The 23,732-nt window shown below is 32.0% G+C and overlaps 1 pseudogene; it reads right to left on the reverse strand.

Annotated features, from left to right (window-relative positions):
- Positions 1 to 2,242: 2,242 nt before the first annotated feature.
- On the reverse strand, positions 2,243 to 21,950 carry LOC126777471 (UDP-glucosyltransferase 2-like; annotated as a pseudogene).
- Between the last annotated feature and the right edge of the window lie 1,782 nt (positions 21,951 to 23,732).

Raw genomic sequence — 23,732 nt, forward strand, 5'->3', positions numbered from 1 at the left:
GTTGATGATCCTTTTATATATATTTATATATATATGGTCAGGCTTGTCTGTCTGTATTTCAGATTGATTTAATTGGGTTCATATACAATTACACGATATATCAACAATTAGACCCCGTAGCTGGCTAGCCATACATGGCCTTGTACGTTTTTTCATTTATACTTTTCCTTTTTTTAGTTAAAATACATCTTCACAGAAGTATTTGCTGTAAGCAATTTATAAAAAACTGAAGAAAAATTAATAATAACTTAATAAATATGTATTTCTTATTATTGTATAAGTTGTATAAAAAGGCGGATCTAGATATTTATATCTAGGCTAAACTGAGTTTAAGCAGTAGTTGAAGGGTAACTTTTAGATTGCAACACAGAATTCTCGTTACTTCACTTTCCGATTTCAGAATATGAGGTAGTATTAGATAAAACTTTCCGTCAACCGTTTCGGAATACTATCGATAGGTTTATATAATACTTAATTTCTTCATACAAACTGTAACATAATAAATTTTAAAATGGATCTTTTATGTTTTGTTGTTTAAATAAATTGTAATTGTGTTATGCCGTTAGGCCTTTTCTTTCCCACCACTCCCTACCTCCTTGTGTTCGTATAGCACGTATACTATATCCCATCAAAAACTTAAACGTGAAATGAGAACCAAGTTCAATGGTCAATCTTGAAATTTATTTATAACAACATAAAATATTTTATAACAACTTAAAATATCATTTCTTATTATAACTTAGGATAATATATTGAAGCCTAAGTTCTCATATACGAATTATTATTAAGTACCTATTAAAACAGTCATGAAAGGACCCTATGTTCGATGGCTAGTTTCTACCAGCAAGCTAAATTTTCGGAAGAATAAAATAACAGCTTACAGCTTTAGAACTTGCGACGCTTATAATATATTCACCCAAATACCTAACTGGATGTCAAATTTGAACAATTCATCTGAAACTGGGTTAGAATTTTGATCTATAGGTCAGTCAGTGATAAATATGATGATTTTTGGACGTTAATATCGAAATAACCGTTTGAGGTGTGTTAATGAAATTTAGAAAACATATGTATCTCGCAAGTTTCTATGTATGAGCCAAATTTGATATGTTTATGTGAAATAGTTTTTGAGTTATGAGGAGGTCAAAAGTGGCTCCAAATGGTTCGTGTAATATTCCACACGGTGCTGCTCGCCAGTTGTTAGCTTGAACTTGGCTTGACACGCTACCGCATGTCAGATGTATATATTTCGTTGCTTCTCCATAAGAGTGCCTATACTGCACAGTGCTCACGCAGCAAAAATATATTAAGCTTATTAACGAAACTTTTTTTTTTTAATGATAGCATCTATCAATATACATCAACGAAGTTTCACATTCGCCGGGCATCCCTATACGATATTTTCTTAATTTCTAAATTAGATGATTAGTTAGAAATGTAGAAGAATTTCTAATTATTTATATATACATTTTGACATCCGTTTTATGTTCGAAATAATTCAGTTCATATATAAATTTTAATATATTAACAATTCATTGACATTGTAATAACAATGAAGCTGTTAAGGTCGGATTGACAATATAATCAGATACTAGTGACGTGTAAGCCAATGATAGGCGTCGCTGTGTCCAATGCTAAAGGATCTACCTTGTCAAGTGCGGTATGTGATGTCAGGTCACGTGATTTGTGATTAAGAAGCTAATATATTGATAAATGTACCATTAACAATTACGATACATATTTTTATGAAAGGCTCGTGCAACTTGGTACATGTCATACGGACGGATTTTTTTTTTCGTTTCATTATGAAACTTTGGATTCACTTTCGACCTTGAAGTTTTTCTCTCATCGTTTCTGAACAAGCAAAATTGTAACATACAAAGGTATTTTAACCTTGACCAATAATTTGGAGTTTGAGTTAAGCTTTACTGACTAAAAATTCTTGGTGTCCGTATGAAGTTATTTTTTTTATGTGAGAGATGCAAATGGACCTGAGGCTAGCATGGAAAGGGACTACCACCGCCCATAGACACCTGCAACATCCGAGGATTAGTAGTTGCGCTGCCGACCTTTAAGGAATGCGTACGCTATTTTCTTGAAGGTTTCTATGTCATATCATATAAAAAAAACTTCCTACATAAACCGCCTAACACATTACAAAATGATTTCATTGAATAAACGCACAGATCTGTTAGATTTGCTGTTTATATATAAAATTATCAATTGCTTATTAAAATCCAACTTATAGTTCCTTCTTATCTCTATTATCCTCGATCTCCGATACACCTCCGATCTTGCGAAGAACTGTTCTTGATGCAATTTCACCAATTCCAAGACTGTGTAAACTCCTAAACCAGGTGTGTTCTTTTGTCGACATTCACGCGGATTCAATTCGAAACTTTAGGTAGTATGTAGTACTTGAATGATAAATAGTTATGAGTATCACTTGTTGGATAATTTATAAAATTGTTTTTTTTTTATTCTTGTATTCTGTTTCTTCCTTTTTTTAAGCTTCTTTTTTGTATTTATGAACTGGTTTCCATTTTTCATTCGCATGTTGTGTTTACTTTTAATTAATCGCTACACTTAGATAATAAGTATATAATAACGATATGTCACTAAAATATGAGCTCTTTGAGCCTAGCTCAGAAATCAGGGACTTCATTATAATTTGTTACTTTTTATGTGAATAAAGATTATTATTATATTATATTATATTATATTATATTATATTTATATTATATATTAAACAAGTTTGTATTTATTATTTCTTTAAATGTATTAGTGTACGTGATTGTAAGTAAACCTAATAAATAAAATAAAATAAATTATCGGGGCGCAAGCTAGTTCCACAAAGTAGTTGTGCAAAGCCTTAAAAATCCACGTTATTGTGGATTTGAGGACATCGAGATGGAATTTATAATTCTGACATTTAGAAGTTGGCTCAATTACAATAACGTTTCAAAAATTTGCGCCTCGAAATATGTATGGATCGAAACAAATATGACGCGATGCGGTTCGGTGTGGATTTAAGCCTTGAAAATAAAAATCGTACGGTTTCATTTGACGATGCGGCCTAAGCCTTACTCTAGAAAATTGAAAGGCTCCCTGATATTCTTTCAATCACTTTAAATTTCATATTTTTAACTTTGTACTTGTATGTTAAACGATTTATAGCGTCATATTATTTAATAAACAAAAAACTGATTATTAAGTTATGGATTTTGTTGTTAAGATTTCTGGTTCGGTTTCATTTTGTAATTAATTTAAATAAAATATAGTCTGACTAAAATGAAAATAAATACGTTGACTTAATAACGGTCTTTATTTATTAAATATAAATTTAACTTAAATTATAATAATGTCTTTCATTTAAATTTTATAATGGATTATAATATTAGCTGTTACTTATGTTATGTTATATACAATGGATGTCGTGGTTTTGTATAATTGAGGGAGCACGTAGACATATAACTATTGCAATGTATAATATAAGCTTGTGATGTGGTTCCTTGCTGGAGATCCAAATAAAATAAAATGTATGGAGTAAGTAGATGGTGTCATTTTACGCAATTTTGTTAAAGTTTTATACATAAATTATTCGAATAAACTAGGCGAAAATTGAGCTGCAATATATTAGTTCATAGATAGTTACGTAATAGTTAAAATGAATGTACTCGATAATGCTGCTAAGGTTAAATATAACTTAGGTTATTGAACGCATGAAACATTTTTTTTACAATAAAACATATCAAAACAATAGCACTTCACTAGATTTGCGTAAAAAAGTACCATACTAAAAATGTCCCACTGCTGGGATAATTCCTCCTTTTGTGGAGACGGCCTCGAACTCATTGGAGCAGCCATGCCATGTCAACCATGCTGCTTCAATACGGGTGAATCTAACGATATTTGCTTACAGTAACGAGCATGAGACGAATTATAAAAAAAAAACAATTAAACACATGAAATAGTTCGCCGATATTGCTCTCCGACTAAATAAAACATATGATTATATTTATTAAATATAATGCTAGTATCTATGTCGGTAACAACCGATAAATTTGAGTTGTAACGCGAACCTTTGATACTATCGTACAGTAATAATTTGGAATTCTCGTTTTAATATGTAAAATAAATAAGACCCAGATTCTATTGTGAGTTTCTTTTATCAAGAGTATCCTTACATCCTTAGCTTTTTTTTTTATAGAATAGGAATGCGGACGAGCATATGGGCCACCTGATGGTAAGTGGTCACCAACGCTCTTAGACATTGGCATTGTAAGAAATGTCAACCATCGCTTACATATCCAATGCGCCACCAACCTTGGGAACTAAGATTTTATGTCCCTTGTGCCTACCACCAGCAAAACTCCTGACTTTAATAGGATGTTCCATTGTGAATCAGTTATAAATAACTTTAAGTATTTCCAGTACAGTGCACTAAATATTGTGCAAACATAAATTAAGCATATCCTCGCCAAGCTTGGAACTCATAACTTCGAACGAACACGTTTTTTTTTTCGTTTCACTGGTCTCGTTACTCATATCATAAAACTTCGATAAACCAGGACTGATACAAGACAATTTTAACTAAAATCAATGGTCGGAACACAGTTCGTTCACTGGATTGCGTTATTCCCCGTGAAACGGTTGTGAGAGATTCGAGCTTATCACAATGAATTAGATACTGACATTGTATATTTTTGTAGTAAATAAAATAAAATAAAAAAAGTTTTATTAGGTTAGCCTTTGTGGCAATATTTATTGCTACATTTATTATTTAGATAGTCTAAAAAAATAAAAATTAAAAACCGAATATAACCACTTTATTTATAATTATGCCTAAAATATTATGTTAATAAAAAAGTACAATAATTAATGAGTTTTTTTGCAAATTTTTTATCTTATTTAACATTTTATAAGGGATCACCTTGTCATCGTAACAGATCTAAAGCATTCCTATGCCTCCTATTCCTATAGTTAGTGGGTCAGAGTTTCCACTTTAAGCTACAATCAATACTTGAATGACTAAAACGGATTGTACCCACTCAGACGTCACGTCAGCCGTATTAGTTTAAAGACAATCTTCAAAGACCTTGTCTATACATATAATTATTATATTTCAGAAGTAGACGAACTCAATATAGTTGAAATTTATATATAGTAGCGGATGAATCCATCAATGGTCGATTAATTGGCTTACCTTTTGCCTTATGCGTAAGCCAGACAAGTATACAGAGAAACAGAGAAAACAGTAGAGCTACTCTTTATTAAAAAATAATATTTGCGTTATATAGCCTATTTGTTAAGAAATACTATTAGGTCCTTACATATGAAATTGGCGTTTTGTACGGGAGGAATAGAAAGTCATTTTTTTTGTAGTAAGTATACACCATTGTTATCTATGCACTTTTGCCATCTCATAGGTAGTTCATTGATCCCTTTACTAAAAAAACCATGGCGAGAATCAATAAATTTTTTGAAGGCGGTTTGGACTGCCGCATCGAAGTTGAATTTTTTCCTTGTAAGAAGTTGTCCAAATTCAGGAAAAAAGTAATCTGTTGGAGCGAGGTCCGGGGAGTACGGTGGATGTCGCAGATATTCCAATTGTAACTCATCTAACTTAGTGGTTGTTTGTTGTGCAGTGTGTGGTCTTGCGTTGTCGTGAAGCAGCAGTGGCCTAGAGTGATTGACCAATCTCGGTTGTTTAGCAGCTAGTTCTTCCTTCATGGTTTGCAGTTGCTGACAATAGATATCTGCCGTAATCGTTTGGCCAGATTTTAGAAAACTGTAGTGAACGATAACGGCGCTAGTCCACCAAACACTCACAAGTAACTTTTTCTGAGTCAATTTTCGTTTAGGGCAGGATTTGGCTGGATCTCCAGGGTTCAGCCTTTGCGACAAGCACTTCCGATTATCGTACAGTATCCACTTTTCATCACAAGTAATAATTCGATTTAAAATCCCTTCATTATTGTGTCAGTTGAGCAAAGTAACACAGCAGTCGACGCGTGTTTGCAAGTTCGATTTACTCAATTCATGAAGTACCCATCGTTCAAGTTTTTTTACTTTCCCGATTTGCTTCAAGTGGATTAATACAGTTTTATCACTTACCCCGAAGCCTGCAGCTATCTCTGAAGTGCTTTGTGATGGATCCGCTTCCACAATAGCCTTTAATTCTCCATTTTCTACTTTGGCCTCCGACCGTCCACGGGGTTGGTTCTGAAGGTCGAATTTTCCAGAACAAAAACGTTGGAATCAAAAACGTACCGTGGTTTCTTTTGCGACACCAGCGCCGTACACATCATTAATCCTTCGAGCTGTTTCTGCAGCACTGGTGCCACGGTAGAACTCATACTCATAAATATACCGATATTTCGTGTTTTCCATTGTGCAGTAATAAGCGACGCCAAAGAAAAAAATAATGAGGAAAAAACAAATGAATGACTGTTTTCAAAACTCAAATGTACCAGCTAATGAATTTAAAAATTTGAACTTGGAATTCTTAACCAAAGAGGAGATATTTCAGATCAAAGTGGTCAGTACAACAAAACGCTAATTTCATATGTAAGGACCTAATATTATATATTGTATAACACTGCAATATACGGAACATTACTGTCTAACGCGGGTAAAGCTAGTTTTTATATATTATTTATTTATTATATTTGGGTTTTGATCGACATCGCCTTTTTAGGTTAAATTTTTAACAAGAGCGCGACCACGTTACCCAATTCGGAAAAATTAAAATTAAAACTTTTTCCTCAAACATGTTTATAAAAGTCTATTTTGTCTTAAAATCTTAAGTTATAATACGCAGACAGTAATGTAAGTGACTTAACAAAATGCGTGTTACAATTTATCCACGTCATCGTCTGACGCTCCGGGAAGAAATATTTAAGATTCCCATGAGACGTAACGGAGGAAATCAATATTGTTCACTTCAGGCCTGGTTCATGTGAAATAATCCAGGAAAATTGAAAAAAATATTGCTTGCCGTCTAAAATATCGGAGCGAAGTAAGTCGGTTATAATATTATTATAGAAAATTCTCGTCATTTAAATCTTTTGGAAATGACTAAGTTTGTTTTAATACGAACTCATTCGACCCCATTTTATAACACTACATTATATTTATGTCTGTGTTAATGTTATTTTACTAGACTTAGCCTATAAAACAGTTATTTAATAATTATGGACCTGGGTTGTGACTAATCGTTTGTATTTGGTCCTTACATATAAAATTGGCGTTTTATACGGGAGGAATATGAAATCATTATTTTTTTTTTTTTGTAAAATATATTTAATTAATCAAAGTATGCACCGTTGTTATCTATGCAGTTTAGCCATCTCATAGGTAGTTCATTGATTTCTTTACTAAAAAAAACCATCGATTCACTCAATTAATGAGGTACCTATCGTTCAAGTTTTTTTACTTTCCCGATTTACTTCAAGTGGATTAAGTTTTATCACTTACCCGAACCCTGCAGCTATCTCTGAAGTGCTTTGTGATAGATCTGCTTCCACAATAGCCTTTAATTCTTCATTTTCCACTTTGGTCTCCGGCCGTCGACAGGGTTGGTTCTGAAGGTCGAAATTTCCAGAACGAAAACGTTGAAACCAAAAACATACCGTGCTTTCTTTTGAGACACCAACGCCGTACACATCATTAATCCTTCGAGCTGTTTCTGCAACACGGGTGCCACGGTAAAACTCGTACTTATAAATATACCGATATTTCGTGTTTTCCATTGTGCTGTAATAAGCGACGCCAAAGAAAATAATGAGTAGAGAAAAAGGAATGACTGTTTTCAAAACTCAAATGTACCAAATTTTCAACCAAAGAGGAGATATTTCAGATCAAAGTGGTCAGTACGACAAAACGCTAATTTCATATGTAAGGACCTAATAGTTGCCACAGCGATTTAGGTAATCAATGCATTTTTGATGTATCTGTTGTAATATTGTACTAAATTAAGTTAATTATTGTTAATTCCCTTAAATGGTATATCAAACTGTTCTAGACGACCGTTGCCGTTACTTTTTTTTTAATATTTCAATAGTAATTTTATATGAAATTAATGAAGAATAATTTATTGTTTATAACTGACTATAAATGTGAAAGTTGTCTGTCTATTACGCTTTCACGACTAAACCACTATGCCGATTTTGATAAAATTTGGTATGAAGCAAGCTTGGACCCCAAGAAAGTACATAGGCTATTTTTGTACCCAATATGCCCTCACTAATATGAGGGGGAGTACTAGTCTAAGGGGTGTCTAGTCTAGTCTAATATAATATGTCATTTCACCGCTAACTCCTCCAACTTCTCGTACGTATAAATCTTAGTAAATAAATTATGTTTATTATAAGCAATATTCAAACCTCATACTACAATTTAGTATGTCCGTAAAGTATAAAAGCCTCTATAATATCGTATCGTTATGGTTGTTTACGATCTACACGTGACGAATTGAAATTTTACCTGCAGTACGGAAAATGTATTATGTATAGTTGGGGTTGAAATAGAAAAAGACGTGAACCATCGTATGCGATCGTTGCGATCGGTTACGTAGGGAAACGATTTTTTTATATATAATTTTTAGGCCATTTGGTACTTTATCTCTTGTAGAAGGTTCGCCTCCGATAAGTCACGGTAGCATGCGAAAGCGATCCCGTGGCGCTCCTCCTAAAGACGGAAAGGGTACCGCTGTTTTTTTAGTGGGTACTCAGATGTTCGGGGCGCACTCGGTGCCTTGGACACCGTTAAAAAAAAAGGTTCGCTTCCGTATATCAAAATAACTGTGAACATAAATATTTTGTCAACATTAATACTGGTAATTAAAATTTTGATTACATTTTAATATTAATAAAAAAATATTAAGTTTTTAAAATAACAGGAAATTTGAGACGTCTGGCTTTTTCCAAATTAAGATTTAGTAACTTTATATTATATGGATAAATAAGAATTGTAATCTTTTATATGTAATAGATGAAAAAATAAGAAATAAATTAATATAATACGAATATTTTAGGCGGAAATATGTTACATAAGTAGTAATTATATTAGCAAAGTGTGTATCATCCCTCAGTAAATAAGTAATTTATATGTGATATTTTAACATAGGTTTTAATGCTGATAAAAAATGTTATCTCTGAAAAAAATATCGTTATTATTTTTTATGAGAAACAAATGCGCCATTTTCATTTTTTAACATTCATTGTGTTTGTGAAACGATTTAGATAACCTACTCTACTATCACATATTCCTTTGTTTATAATGAAACTCGACGCTGTAACAACATAGGATGACGTCAAATATTTTTAAATCAAACGAAAGAGTAAATGTGACAGCGGGCTAAGACGACTAAGGAAGAAATATTACAAATCGAAGCGGTTGTTGCTTTCACTTTAATACATATACGTGTATGTATTAGATCAACAACCTTGTAATACGTCACAGTAACAGCCTATGAATGTCTCACAGCTGTGCTAAGGCCTCCTCTCCCTTTTCGAGGAGAAGGTATGGAGCTTATTCCACCACGCTGCTCCAATGCGGGTTGGTGTAATACACATGTGGCAGAATTTCAGTGAAATTGGACACATGCAGGTTTCCTCACAATGTTTTCCTTCACCGTATAGCACGAGATGAATTATAATCACAAATTAAGCACATGAAAATTCAGTGGTGCTTGCGCGGGTTTGAACCCACGATCATAGGTTAAGATTCAAGCGTTCTTACCACTGGGCCATCTCGGCGTTTAACTTCTTACTTTTAATTTTTATAGATTTTTACTTTTAATGTTACCTATTCCGTGGCTGTAAGCTTTAATAAAGTTTGCATTAAATTATTCAGTTTTATTCTTATACATATATTAGGTCCTTACATATGAATATGGCGTTTTATACAGGAGGATATTAAATACTTTAAAGGAGTAAAGTCATTTTTTTTTGTAAAATATATTTCATTAATTTTGATTATTGAAATATATGTAATAAATATACTTTGGTATGCACCGTTGTTATCTATGCACTTTTGCCATTTCATAAGTACTTCATTTATCCATTTACTAAAAAAACCATGGGGGCGAGAATCAATAAACTCTTTGAAGGCAGTTTGGACTGGCGCATCGGAGTTGATTTTTTTTTTTCCTTGTAAGAAGTTGTCCAAATTCCGAAAAAAAATGGCCCAGTGGTAAGAACGAAAACGTATTTCTATTTATTTTTATAGTTATTCTTATACTATATATTTTATATACTAATTTTTAATAGGTAGACAGACTGGCACTTGCACCACCTGATGTTAAATGGTCACCATCACTTACATTGTCACTGCCTCTAATCTTCGTAACTAAAATGTTCTCACCTGTGCTTGAAATTACACTAGCTTACTCACCCAAACCGGAACACAACGCTACGCGCTAATCATTACTCTTGGCAGTAGAAAATATATATGATGACAGGCTTTCATAAAGCCCTATCACCAAGTAAATTTGAATGATTGAACATAGCTAATTTCATTAACTATGTTTACCAAACATAGCTTTATTTAATACGAAAAATTTTTTGGTTGTAATTTTTTTTTAAGTGAGAAGGTATAAACTCGAAAGAGGCTCATCTGATGGAACATGATTACCACCACCCATGGACATCTGCAACACCGAATGGCTTGTTGGTGCGTTGCTGGATTTAAAGATTATTACATTCTTTTTCTTGAAAATTCCTTAGTCATATCGATTTGGAAAACCGCCAGTCAACGCTGGTTTCACAAAATGGTTGTAGCTTATCCTATAACTTTAAGCTCGAAATCGGATTTATATTACGAAGAGCGAATTTCAAAAAATCAATGAAAAAAAAATTACTTTTGAATAATTGAAAAACTTTATTTGCATCTTTCGAAAATCAAATCAAATTATAATAAACTATAAGGAATATTTTATAAAGTAAAAGCATCAAAATGCCTTTCTTGACTATACATGGTATTTATTATTGGTAAATGTATATTAAAAGAAAGAGGGGGATAAAGCCTTTCCTGTTTTCGTAAAATTAGCTCCGGAACCACGGCCATATTTTCACTGGGAAAAAATCGAGAAAATTATTATTTCATGACCATATCTGTGCGAACTAGGGATGAAATTTACGAGTCTTCTTATTTCATGCCGCATTACGAAATAACTTGGCTATTTCTGTTTGGTTGTTCCCATAAAAGTTATTTTATTACTTTTAGTAATTTCCTTCCACAATCAACACAATTCATTATAACTGCGTTGCGTTCGCGACTCGTATCCATAAACATAAATAATTGTTTTGAACCAAAAAATTAATTGCAACTACATTTAAAACTCTTAAAGAAGAATGATTAGTAAAATAACAACTAATTGCAAAAGTTTACACTCTATGGATGTTTAGCTCAAGCAATGCGAAGTAAATATACTTAGATACTAATAATTTAAACAACCACTACAAAATAACTTATAATGTATTGTAAAAATTATAACGGTTTTTGCTATAGCTTACATAAAGTTTAATTTTTGACGGTTTTCATTTAAATTGATATAACGTTACCACACATTTTTACTACGCAAAGACAAAACAGCTTAGTACTGTTTTCTCCTCTGTTAGTCTTTTATATTGACTGGTATTGACAAGATTTAGTCTAATCAATAAAAAAAAATGGAAATTATGAAAAAAAAATTTAATAATGAATATCAAATTTTGCCGTGTGAACACTTGTTATGTGATGTTATGTGAGTCTTACATATTTCAGTTAAAATCACAATATCTGTTAAACATTAAAAACACACAAATCTATTTGCAGTTAGTCGACTTTGGAGAAATAGTGTAAAAACTTTTAACAAACATATAAACTCCCGTGTTATTGTCTCCAATATTGACAAGAGCTGGTTCGCTTTCGCCTAGATTGTGAAGTAAATACAATATTGTTACGTATATAAAGTAATTTATTTATTTCAAATCCATTTTACTTTAAACGTAATCTTAAGCTCTCATTTAGTTTTTGTTAACATACAAACTGGATTAGTAACCGACATCCTCATGCCAAATTCATTAATTAAAAAAGTTTTTAACGATTTAGTTCCATTAATTCGAGTCACAATTTACTTCTTGTACTCTGTCTCAAAGCACTAATCCCTCAGTACTTTGAAAGGACTTTATTAATTCCTTCCTCTTTGCAATCAAATTTTAAGTCTGTTAGTCAAATTGCTGACGTAATTTTTCATTCTCAAGCATAGATTTAGAGACACATAGTTAACTTAGGTATAAACGTAATTGTATTAATTCGAAACCAGGATAGCCGAGATGACCCAGTAGTTAGAACGCGTGAATCTTAACCGGTGATCGTGGGTTCAAGCCCGGGCAAGCACCACTGAATAATCATGTGCTTAATTTGTGTTTATAATTCACCTCGTGCTTGACGGTGAAGGAAAACATCGTGAGGAAACCTGCATGTGTCTAATTTCGTTGAAATTTCTTGGAGGAGCTTGGTAGAATAAGCTCCAAACCTTCTCCTTAAAAGGGAGAGGAGGCCTTAACCCAGTGTGACATTACCAGGCTGTTACTGTGAAACCAGGATATTAAGTTAATAAATATAATATTCACAAGGACACTATACAATACTCCAAGTATATTATTAAGTTAAAAGGAAATCAAATCTATATACATACGTAGCAATATAACAAAACATATATATTTAAATTTGATTAGTACATAATGGCCACGTCTTAATTGTAGCTTATATCCGATACGGTTACCTCAAGATAGGTACTAACTTAATGAGTATTCTGCGTTCGTGTGACTTAACTCGATAATATCCCTTTGATTTACAACAGCATTGATCTATTAATGCATCTAAAAGGTTTACAATTAGTTACATCCAGTAACATTAAGAGAATTTAGTTTGAAGACATACAATATTAATAAAATAAAAATAATTTATTTATTTATTAGGTTTGCTAGCTATTTTTACACTGGTCATTCTTACATACAATTATTATATATCTAGAGATTATGTAAAATCATTTAAAAGCAAACAGTACATGCTAATTACTATTACTTGCTACAAAAATAAATATAATTGTGGTTGAATAACCCGTACTTATATTTAAAATGAAAGTGAATTTGTTTGTTTTTTTTAAAGCTTTCATGCTTAAGTCGTCAACTGATCGTCATGAAATTTTGCCCACACTCTCAGGGGTACAGAAAAGGATTATGTACTACAATGAAGGGTACGTAACATACCCTGCGTTACGAAAACTCGTAATTAAAAAAAAATCGTAAAGAACTTCGATCCGTTGCGATTATATTCCATCTATCCAAAAGAAATCACGTAATTTTTATGAAAGTATAGTAATAATTCCCACGGTGCGTAATTCTGTGGATGATTCACGGACGGCCGACAATCACGAACCGACTGCACCAAGGCTCCTCAACGCTACGTGTCTGATCTGTGTTCGAAGCAATTTTTTCATTTCAAAATGCATAGGGAAAGCAAATGCATCGCTACAATATTGTTTAACTAGTCTGTGTTTATAAAAAAAATATTATAAAAAATATTTAGTGCCATATTCTTTACCATCTAGAACAAATTAAGTGTGTTGTAATAGGAATAAAACATGAGTTTACGGTTATTGAAGGAATCTGTCTTATCTCCAAGGCGCGCCAATGTACGTTTCTCACCAAAATTATATAAATATGATTATTATGATATGTTGCCCTTATATAATATTTTTATGTTATAGGCAAACGAAAGGGCAAATGAGCCACGTGAAGGTAAATGGTCACCACAGCCCATAGACATTGACGATGTGAGAAATAATAACCATTAATTACATCGACAATGAGCCACCAACGTTGGGAACTAAGATATCCTTTATGTCTGTAGTTACACTGGCTCACTCACCTTTTAAGCCGGAACTAAACAATATTACTCGTAAGTATGGATTTTTACGGTAGAATATCTGATGAGTACCCTACCAAAAAGTATCGATGTAATCTTTCAAGTTATTTAATCCTACTTACATTTTGTGCAGCTACTTTGCTACACAAATCGGACTGCCCAATAAAGTTTCATGACATAATAAATCAAGTGGCATGCAGTCATACGGTGGCTTCGTGAGGCTTTTCCTACATCACTTATTGTTAACAGTTATATGCAATATAGAGCCGTAATAATATATATTTTTAAATATTTCTTTTGTCATATTTAATTTTATTATATATATTCACGTTTTTATATTTTTCAGAATATTCTATAAGCCCTCTGAAAACCAAGGAGGCAGGAAACCGCTCGGAGTTAAGTCGAAAAGTGAGTACAATTCATGATGCCCTCATGACCGATTTCGATTATACATATGTAATTAATAATAATAAATTTATTTTACTATAATTTAATTTTTTTTTTTTAATTAACATTCAGCATATAACACGAACTTCTAAACATACCTAGATATTGTATTTGCACATTAAAAATGTTCACGGTGTTAATACAATTAAAAAATAATTTTAACATAAAAATTTATTGAAATGTAGAATGTATTTTTTTTGCATATGACTACTCTACCTGATGGCAAGTGGTAGTAGAGTCCAAACGCGACAACGCCAGTACAGTCGGAAAGAATGTTCTGCATTAGCCACCCCCGCCTTTCGGCCCTCAAGATGCCTTTTCTGAAAGAGTGAAAACTGTTTGCTTGAAAATCATTGAATATTTCAGGTGACGTCATAGCTTACACAATTTATTAAATCGAAATATTAAATTGTCATTCAATAAGGATATATGAGTATACATATATGAGTGTCTATAGTTCTTGTTGGTGGTCGTCTAGACTGCTGCAGTCTCTTTAACCTATGATGAATAAAGATCTTATAGAGAACCTAAATCAGAACCTATCTAAGTCTTTAATGTAATTAATAATAAACAATAGGTATTAGGGGTACCAACAATTAATACCATAAAAAAGCATTGAATTTATTTTTATTTTACTATACATACTCTTAGGCATTATTTTAGTACTACATTATATCAACGGATAGCGCTGGAAGTCATTAGTTCTACTCAACCTCCACCAACCAAGTTGAGTGACTCTAGTGGCGACAGTTGCAAACTGACTGACTGAGTCATTTATTTTACTCGTCTGCTGTCAAATGGAAATAAAAGAAAATAATAACCGATATTCAATTTTTTATTTCACGTCCTAACAGTGAATCTTAACCGATGATAGTGGGTTCAAACCCGGGCAAGCACCACTGAATTTTCATGTGCTTAATTTCTGATTATAATTCATCTCGTGCTTTACATCATCATCAAGAAGGAAAACATCGTGAGGAAACCCGCATGTGTCTAATTTCACTGAAATTCTGCCACATGTGTATTCCACCAACCCTCACTGGGTTGGTGGAAGGTGAAGCTTATTCCACCTCGCAGCGTGGTGGAATAAGCTTCACCTTCTCCTCAAAAAACGGAGAGGAGGCCTTTAGCCCAGCTGTGGGACATTCGCAGGCTGTTACGGTTACATGTGAACATGCTACATATAATTGCCCATGGATTAAGCAGCAGCAAGTAAAAGAAAAAATAAATAAATTACAATACTTCTAATCTAACTAAATTATAGATAAGGATAAAACTATAATATAATAATAGGTAACTAAGTAAATGTAAAAGTAATAATCTATTAAAATTCAAAAAAATAATATTAACTTACGGTTAATAGACAAAATTACAACCGATGTCAATATTATTGCAACCGAAAGCCACAAAGTGCTTGATATTTTTAATTATCAATGTAATAAATAACAATGAAATTTATAAATTCTAAACAATCAAACGAAACGACGATCTCTGAAAAATCTGGACAGCGCGATTCAGAAATTGAAGTATTTATCACACCGCCATCTATGGGCTTATGGCCGCAACATATATTATAACAACAAAAATACCTACTTTCTTATAACTTTTGATAGCTTTAACCGATTTTGATGTAATAAAGACTAAACGGAACCTAGAAATACTTCTTATAATAATAACTGAATTATTCGGTTATTACAATTTGTTATATTCAAAAAAATGCCGGACAAACCGCAGACAGACAGCAAAAAAAGAGATGTGATTGTTTTGGTTTTGGCATCTCGCAAGTAGCCATATTAAAAATGCAGTTATTTTGAAATCACAGACAGACACTTCAATTTTATTAATTGTAAATTTCTGGTGACGTCATATCGGCTTACACATTTTATCGAAAGAGCATTTATTATTTAACCTAGGATAAAAAAAACCGTATCAGTTGAAATACAAGCAGGCATGACTGAATTCTCATTTGTAATTTATACGTCATCTCGTGCTCGGTGATGAATAAAAATATCGTGAGAAAACCTGCCTGTTACAAAATGAAATCGGCCACACGCTACATGTTAACGATGTCCTGCTTATTGTTTATATACCTATCTACCAACCAGATCAGAGTGTTCAAATAAGCTTCAATAGTTCACCTTAAGTGGAATAATTGCTCCAGTATTCGTCTGACCGTGGGATATTTTCTTATTAAAGATAAGATTATAGGTAAAAATGCTCTTACATTTTTACCTATAATCTTGGTCGTGTAATAACTTTCTTCAGCTGTCTGTGTTTGACAGCAATCACTGCCATTTGATGAAACATAACATCAGAGCTAACATCACGTGATCAAATACTGACCAAAATATTGTCGTCCATTCAGTCATGTTTTTTTATGTTTAAGTTACTATGTAACAAAAATGTGATATTTTGTTTGTGACTCAGTGATATAGCTGGCATAGATTGTAAAAAAAAAACTTTTATTTTTCTGCGGCGGATTTGAATAAAAATGTCATTAATATACGGGTTAAAAGCGTTATAAACACAATTTTAAGTACATTATACTACCAGTACTGTTTAAATTGTCACATAATTATACCAAATAAAAATTATATTTCGTAGAGTATAATATTCATTAACCACTTCTTATATCACCAGCATATATATATTTCGTTAGTTAAACTTTATTCTTAATTCATTTTGATTATTTATTGGTTTTTTTTAACGAAATTTTTTAAGTAATTTTTTTTTTATTATATGACTAATTTCCAAACATGATATAAATATGAAATTATATAATAGTGTATCGCTCTATATCGTATCTACAATTATGCCAACTTAATTGATTTTTAGTGAATTTATCGTAATGTATTTTATGTAGACGCGATACTTCGTGAATGCTGTGTACACTTATAATCGATATACATATCAGAAATTGATTTTTTCCTTGTGAATTTTATGTATGCCACCATTTAATATGTATATTGATAGTGTTCCTATTAAATAAATAAATACCGATTAAATTTATTTTACAAATCAATTTGTATCATAAATACGCACGAAAATCTACAAAGAATCATTCTATCTCAATAAAATATAAGAAAAATGTGCTTTGTACTATCATGAAAATTAGTTCCACCCGTGACGTAATAGATGGCGCCACAGTACTTTTAAATCGCGCTGACGAGTGATACAGACGAAAACTCTTAACCGAGGCATTTGGGATTTACTTCACAGTCGCTTACGGTCAAAACAGACACTAAGTCGACATTGAATATCATAATAGTAATGGAGAATTTTTGTAAGACCGAACTCCTTATTGGGATGATTTGGTCTACTTTAATATGATTAGTTGCATGATGCTTTGCAAATTGAGTGTATTAAATTTAATAAGCAAAACCCGTAGTTTTTCCAGCGTGGAATTAGGTTTGTAACTAAAATAATTTAAAAACTGTCATTCTAACTTACATAGCACACATTTTAGATCATGAAGTAGTTTTTTTTCACTGGAATAACGCATCGAAAGCCCCGGTGACACTTACCCTTAGTCCTTACCCTTCCCCCTAGTCTTCTTCGGTGAAGCGAGTCAGCAAAGGCACTAGATAGCTAGTAGCAGAAAACTAAATAAAAAAATAATTGTATTGGTTTCGAGAAGAATACGACCAAACTCATTTTAAAAGAGATTGTTCAGATTGGTCAGACACCTCTGTTTTATTGAGACATACTAAAAAAATGCATTTTCGTATTTTGTTACCGTTTCCTATATTGCAAAAATACATAGACAAGAGTAATAGAACGAAGAGTAACTACGACTATTTAATATGGAGTTACTATTTAGTTAAAATAATCTTTACTTACATTTTTTTTAGTAAGGCAGACAAACAGATCGACCAACTGGTAGTAATTAGTTGCCATCACCATATACACGAGCACTGTAAGACGTATTAACCACTACATTCACATCTTACTTCACCACATACACACACACACACACATACACACTTTACTTTTTAAAGATGTTATATGGCTAACTCACTCTTAAAATCAGACGCAGCAATAAACAGTATTTATGTTTCTTCGTAGAATTATTGACAAGTCTACGACGCTTTGTGTAGAAAAAGCGTTGCCAAAAATACAAAAAAAAGGAGCTAAATGCAACGCAATACCAATAAAGCGATTAGTTTAAATCAAACTTCAAATCAATGACATCAATCAAATTGTAAAATTAATTATTCTATGTAGACACTGATAAATAAATAAAGTCTTAAATAATAACTAAGTTAATATTAAATTAATGAAATTCCCATTTTGTTGATATTGTAAAGTAAGACATGATTCTAGATATGACGAAATGATTCAATCGGCTTACAAGAATTAAAGAAACAATGGCAACACACAATGTTATTACTACTAAATCAAGTTCATAGTATTCCGCCCAGTGCATGTCGGCTGTGGGTGCGCGGAGATGTTCACCCCCGTGACGCAGCACATACTCCGTCCACCACACCGCACGCTGCAATGGAGTGTAGGCTTGATCTCGCATTATTGAACGTAGCTTTATAATATTATTTCGGTAGCTGTAATTAAACGTTATGAAAGTAAAATCAGTACTTTTGTAAACTCATAATTATATATTTTATATTTATTATATTGATACGTTATATAAATAATAATTATGTATCAATTGCTTAAAAAGTTCATTGTTTATATTAAATGAGAAATAACACCAAAATACCTTGAAAGACCAAGTTGCTATATTATATAGAATGTCCAAACATGATGATATTTTCCTGACCGACAACGATCATGGCGTTCAGTGTCAAGGAAGACCAGCCAATTACTGCGAAGTAGTTATTAAAATGCAGAAGGCAAGGGATTGTATGCATTGCTAACTTCCCAACTTTAAGCTACTAAAAATTTCTTGTCAGAAAAACCCAGAAGACTACAAAATTTGTAGCCTCATAATAACTAGTTAGTCCGATAGTAAACGCAGTGTGCAACCAGTGTTAACGTACATTTTTCCAGACACACATTACAATAATTATCATAATAATAAAAATAAAATTACCTTGGATCTCTTATAACGGCTTCTAAAGCATTTTGTAAAATTTCTTCTGTAAGAGTTTTCATACAAAGCTTCATACCAATTTTATATAGCTTATACATTTCTGCATTAAACCATTGATCGGCTGAAAGCGGTATACTGACTAATGGAACACCCGCATTGATAGCTTCATCAGTAGATTGAAGTCCTGCTTGTGTTACAAAAGCTTTGATATTGGGATGTTCTGCAATAGTTATTATTATTAATTTAGCTTGATTTCCCCGAACATGGCTTTTAAAGTTAAAAGCACTCAACGCAATGCAAGTAACAGTAAGCCTATTAATGTCCCACTGCTGGGCTAAACCCTCCTCTCCATTATAATTAAATGCAATCAAATCTAGATTTAACTGATTGTAATAATAATAATAATTATTAGAGAGTCTTAAACTTGCGTTGACTACGTCGGTTAACCAATTATCGAAAAATTTTAAAGGTCTTTTCATAAAAATTTAAGTATAAAATAAGAATTATATTTATAATTTTAAATATGAAAATGTCTAGTAAATTAGAAGTTTACTTACTTAACAAATCTGATTGAGGAAACCATATTCCAACTCTGACATTGTTTAGACAATTCATTAACTTTTCAGTGTCCCATTTCAATAAAATATCATACTGAAGTTGTGAAAATATATTCATTAGAATTTGAATCATCTCAGGTGGTAAAGATGGCTTACAATTTGTTCCAAAGCTAACGAAGACAACACCATTTTTTTAATTTATAGTGATACAACTTCAAATCCTGTAAATATTTGATTAAATTCAATACTATTTAAAACCTAAATTATAACAATGTGTACAAATTGGTATAAAGTGAATATTTGTTAAGTTCCTGGTGGTAGGACTTTGTGTAGACCCATCTGGGTGGATACCACCCACTTATCAGATATTCTGCCGCTAAGCAGCAATACTTAGTATTGTTGCATTCCAGTTTAAAGTATGAGTGAGCTAGTGTAATACAAGAGACATAACATCTCAGGTTCCAAGGTTTTTGGTGCATTGGCCATGTAAGGAATGGTTATTATTTCTTACATCGCCAATATCTATGGGTGGTGGAGACCACTTACCATCAGGTGTCCTATTTGCTAGTCCACCTGCGTAAAACATAAAAAAACGAGTATATAACAAAACATGAGTCATGATCGAATCGTTGTCTTCAAAAAGATTGAACTAATTTTCATTTACAGGCGGGTCATTTTACTTTTAGAAGTGATCTAGGTTACCTTCATGCTACCACATTCACGCCGAGGAACTTGATACTAGGTAAAGTATCTATCACCCTCTAGTATATTATAGCATTTGTTAGAATATTAAATATACGTAATATTTAATCATTTTAATAAGAAGAAGAATTACTGCATTTGAAAATATAATAATTTAACTAGTTGCACAGTTTGGTGAAAATTAAATAAAAATTGTTTCAGAAAAGATACCTATAAATATCTTACAGTCTACTACTTGCCCGTACTTAACTTACTAAATATACCATATATTTAGAAAAATGGCAGATGCTCAATGGATACTCTCAGCTTAGAACCGTGAGAGATGTAATTATTTTTGTTACCTATGTCCAGTAGTGGAACATTTGGGCTGAATATGATGATGCTGATGATGATATATTACATAGAAATTCTTGCAAATATACAAAAAAATCTCAATTAAAATTAAAAGGTAAGATAAATTAGATACCTTTGGTAAATCCTTCTTAAGCGTATGATGGATTCCGTTTATATATACATTTTTTGTTAAAGTCCCAGACAGAGTGAAGACTGAGCAAGAATATTTGCACATATTTTCTTAACTCACTCATCGGTAGTATGTTTGCGTCAATTACTGTTTTTAACATTTCATTTTCAGTATTATCCATTTTTATGACAGCTTCATATATGGAACAGTACGAATACAACTCAAGCATATTTTCCCAGGTAGTGAGATTTAGGAACCTCTGACGGGCTGATATTGGATATAAATTAGGATGTGAGGGAACTCCTATCGAAACAAATGTTCCAGGAATAGCACCAAACGAGCTAATTTGTATCACGGGTACTTTATTAACATGGGAATAGCTCAAAGCTGCTCGACTAAATACTTCAACGATTAACAGATCATAAGTGATATACTTATTGTTAACCATGTTTTGTATTTCTTAAGATAGTAATTGCTTCTCTATGACTTTTGCGTTTCTTTTAAAAGAACATTCTACTTGACTCATTAAATCGCCTCTGTTTCCTGTAACTAGAGTAGTAAGAAGTACTTTCCAGGTGTATGACAAGTCGTGAAAATCGATTTCATAGAGATTTTTCGGTGATTTTCCTTTAGGGAATGCAGGATCTGTTGTTAACACAGTAACTTCGTGACCACGTTTAGCTAGTTCTTGTGTCAGAGGACGATATACAGCTTGATGACTTATCGAAGGACTAGGAAACAATGCTAAAATTCTTGCAGATTCACTCTTTGTAATTATTAATAACGCAAAAATTATTTCTCTAGCTAAACACATCTTACTAGTTGTTTTGTCTTCTACGAAACTGATTATATTATTTTTCATTTAAAGGTAAAAACCGATGAGCTTCTTTCGCTAGTTTTTCTCACGTCAGTGTTTTTTCTTTTACGAACCTGTGGTAGTTTTTCGTTAGACAATCAATAAGTAGATTTTCCATCTTTGGTTCTACATTGAAATTTACAAAGAAATTTCAACTTCGTATAACAACATATTTAATACAACTATTGTAATTTTTAAATAATATTTCAAACTAAGGCGTCTGCATAATGTTCTTTTTTATTTTACACACTTAATATTCAATTTTCCATATTCTTACAATACAAACCAGGTTGCAATCATTCGATATGAAATTGCATTTTTATTAAATCATTGTCCTATAGATTGCGTATAACCCAAAATTATTAATATTTAATTTAATTTAGCACGACTCGATTAAAAACCTATTTACATTTCGTTACATTATTATTTCAAACTAATAATTTTCTTGGTGGTACAGTCACGAGGTGACCTTAATTTTTTACATTTTTTCTTTTTATACTTTTAATATTGAGACAAAAAATTGACAATTTATTATAACAATGCAGTCTAGGATTGTAAGAGATATTTTTTACAAATCCCTTTTAGTCAATAAAAGTATTTAGCACCAAAAACTGTTGGTGCTTACTAAATTTTCTTTTCGTGAAAGACCACATTTTCCGGTCGTTTTAGATGGAATAAGTTTAAAAATATTACATTTATGGGCGGGTAAAGGCGTCTGTGAAATGTCATGGTGACTACATATTGGTGACCTATTTATCAAATATGTTATGTATCTTTCTCTATATTCACTGTGAACACAGGTTTGGCCTTCTAAATTTGAATAACACCTGTCCAAACCTACACGTTATAAATGTGTATTCTTAACAATAAAATTTTTAAATGTGGACATTTGAAGTATACCTATTTAACTATACTATATATCAATACTTTAAAGGTATAGTTAATATCTTTGAACTATTGATACAGCTATATAATAAATTTCTTTATTATTAAATTTGCGTGATACTAATAAAATTCCAGTAAGGAAAGAACTTTTAGCTTTAGAAGGTAACAGATAGAATTCATTTAAAGTCACACCACGTCCGCACTACGCGGAAGTTGTACTAGAAGCTATGACACCAACTAAAAGGGAATCAAATGTATATAGAGAAACTGTAAAACGTCGTAAAATACATAAACTGAAATTGCATTTTGAGCTTTAGGACAAGTCCAATAGATATAAGAACTGAATGATTGAAGCGGATAAATGTGCTATTTAAAAAGGAATACTTAGATATCCATGATATGAGTCTGGATCACTTACTGGATTAAACACGTGCATTTAAACCGAAAATCGTAGGTTGATAGGTTGAATTCCGTGTTTATCATAAACAATATTATAATTTGTGTTAGTAAATAATCCAGCACAATGATGTAGGAAAACATAGGGTAGAAACATGTGTTCATTGAAACTATGCTTCATGTATCCACAAACCAGTATTCTAGTTGGTGAAATCAGCTATGGGATGATATTATATGATATTCTTATGTATTATAAGAATCTATAAAAAAGGCTATTAAGACAACTCGTCAGATAAAAATGTAAGATGAAACGCCACACTTGAAACGATATTTCGATATTTAGTCATCGTAAAATAACATTTTAAAGGTATCATTTGGTCTGCGAATACTGTTTTTTTTTAAATTTACTATAATAATTAGATTACATAGTCTTTTTTACCGGCTTGATAAATAAGTACA

The sequence above is a fragment of the Nymphalis io genome, chromosome 23, assembly GCF_905147045.1.
Source record: "Nymphalis io chromosome 23, ilAglIoxx1.1, whole genome shotgun sequence".
Classification (NCBI taxonomy): domain Eukaryota; kingdom Metazoa; phylum Arthropoda; class Insecta; order Lepidoptera; family Nymphalidae; genus Nymphalis; species Nymphalis io.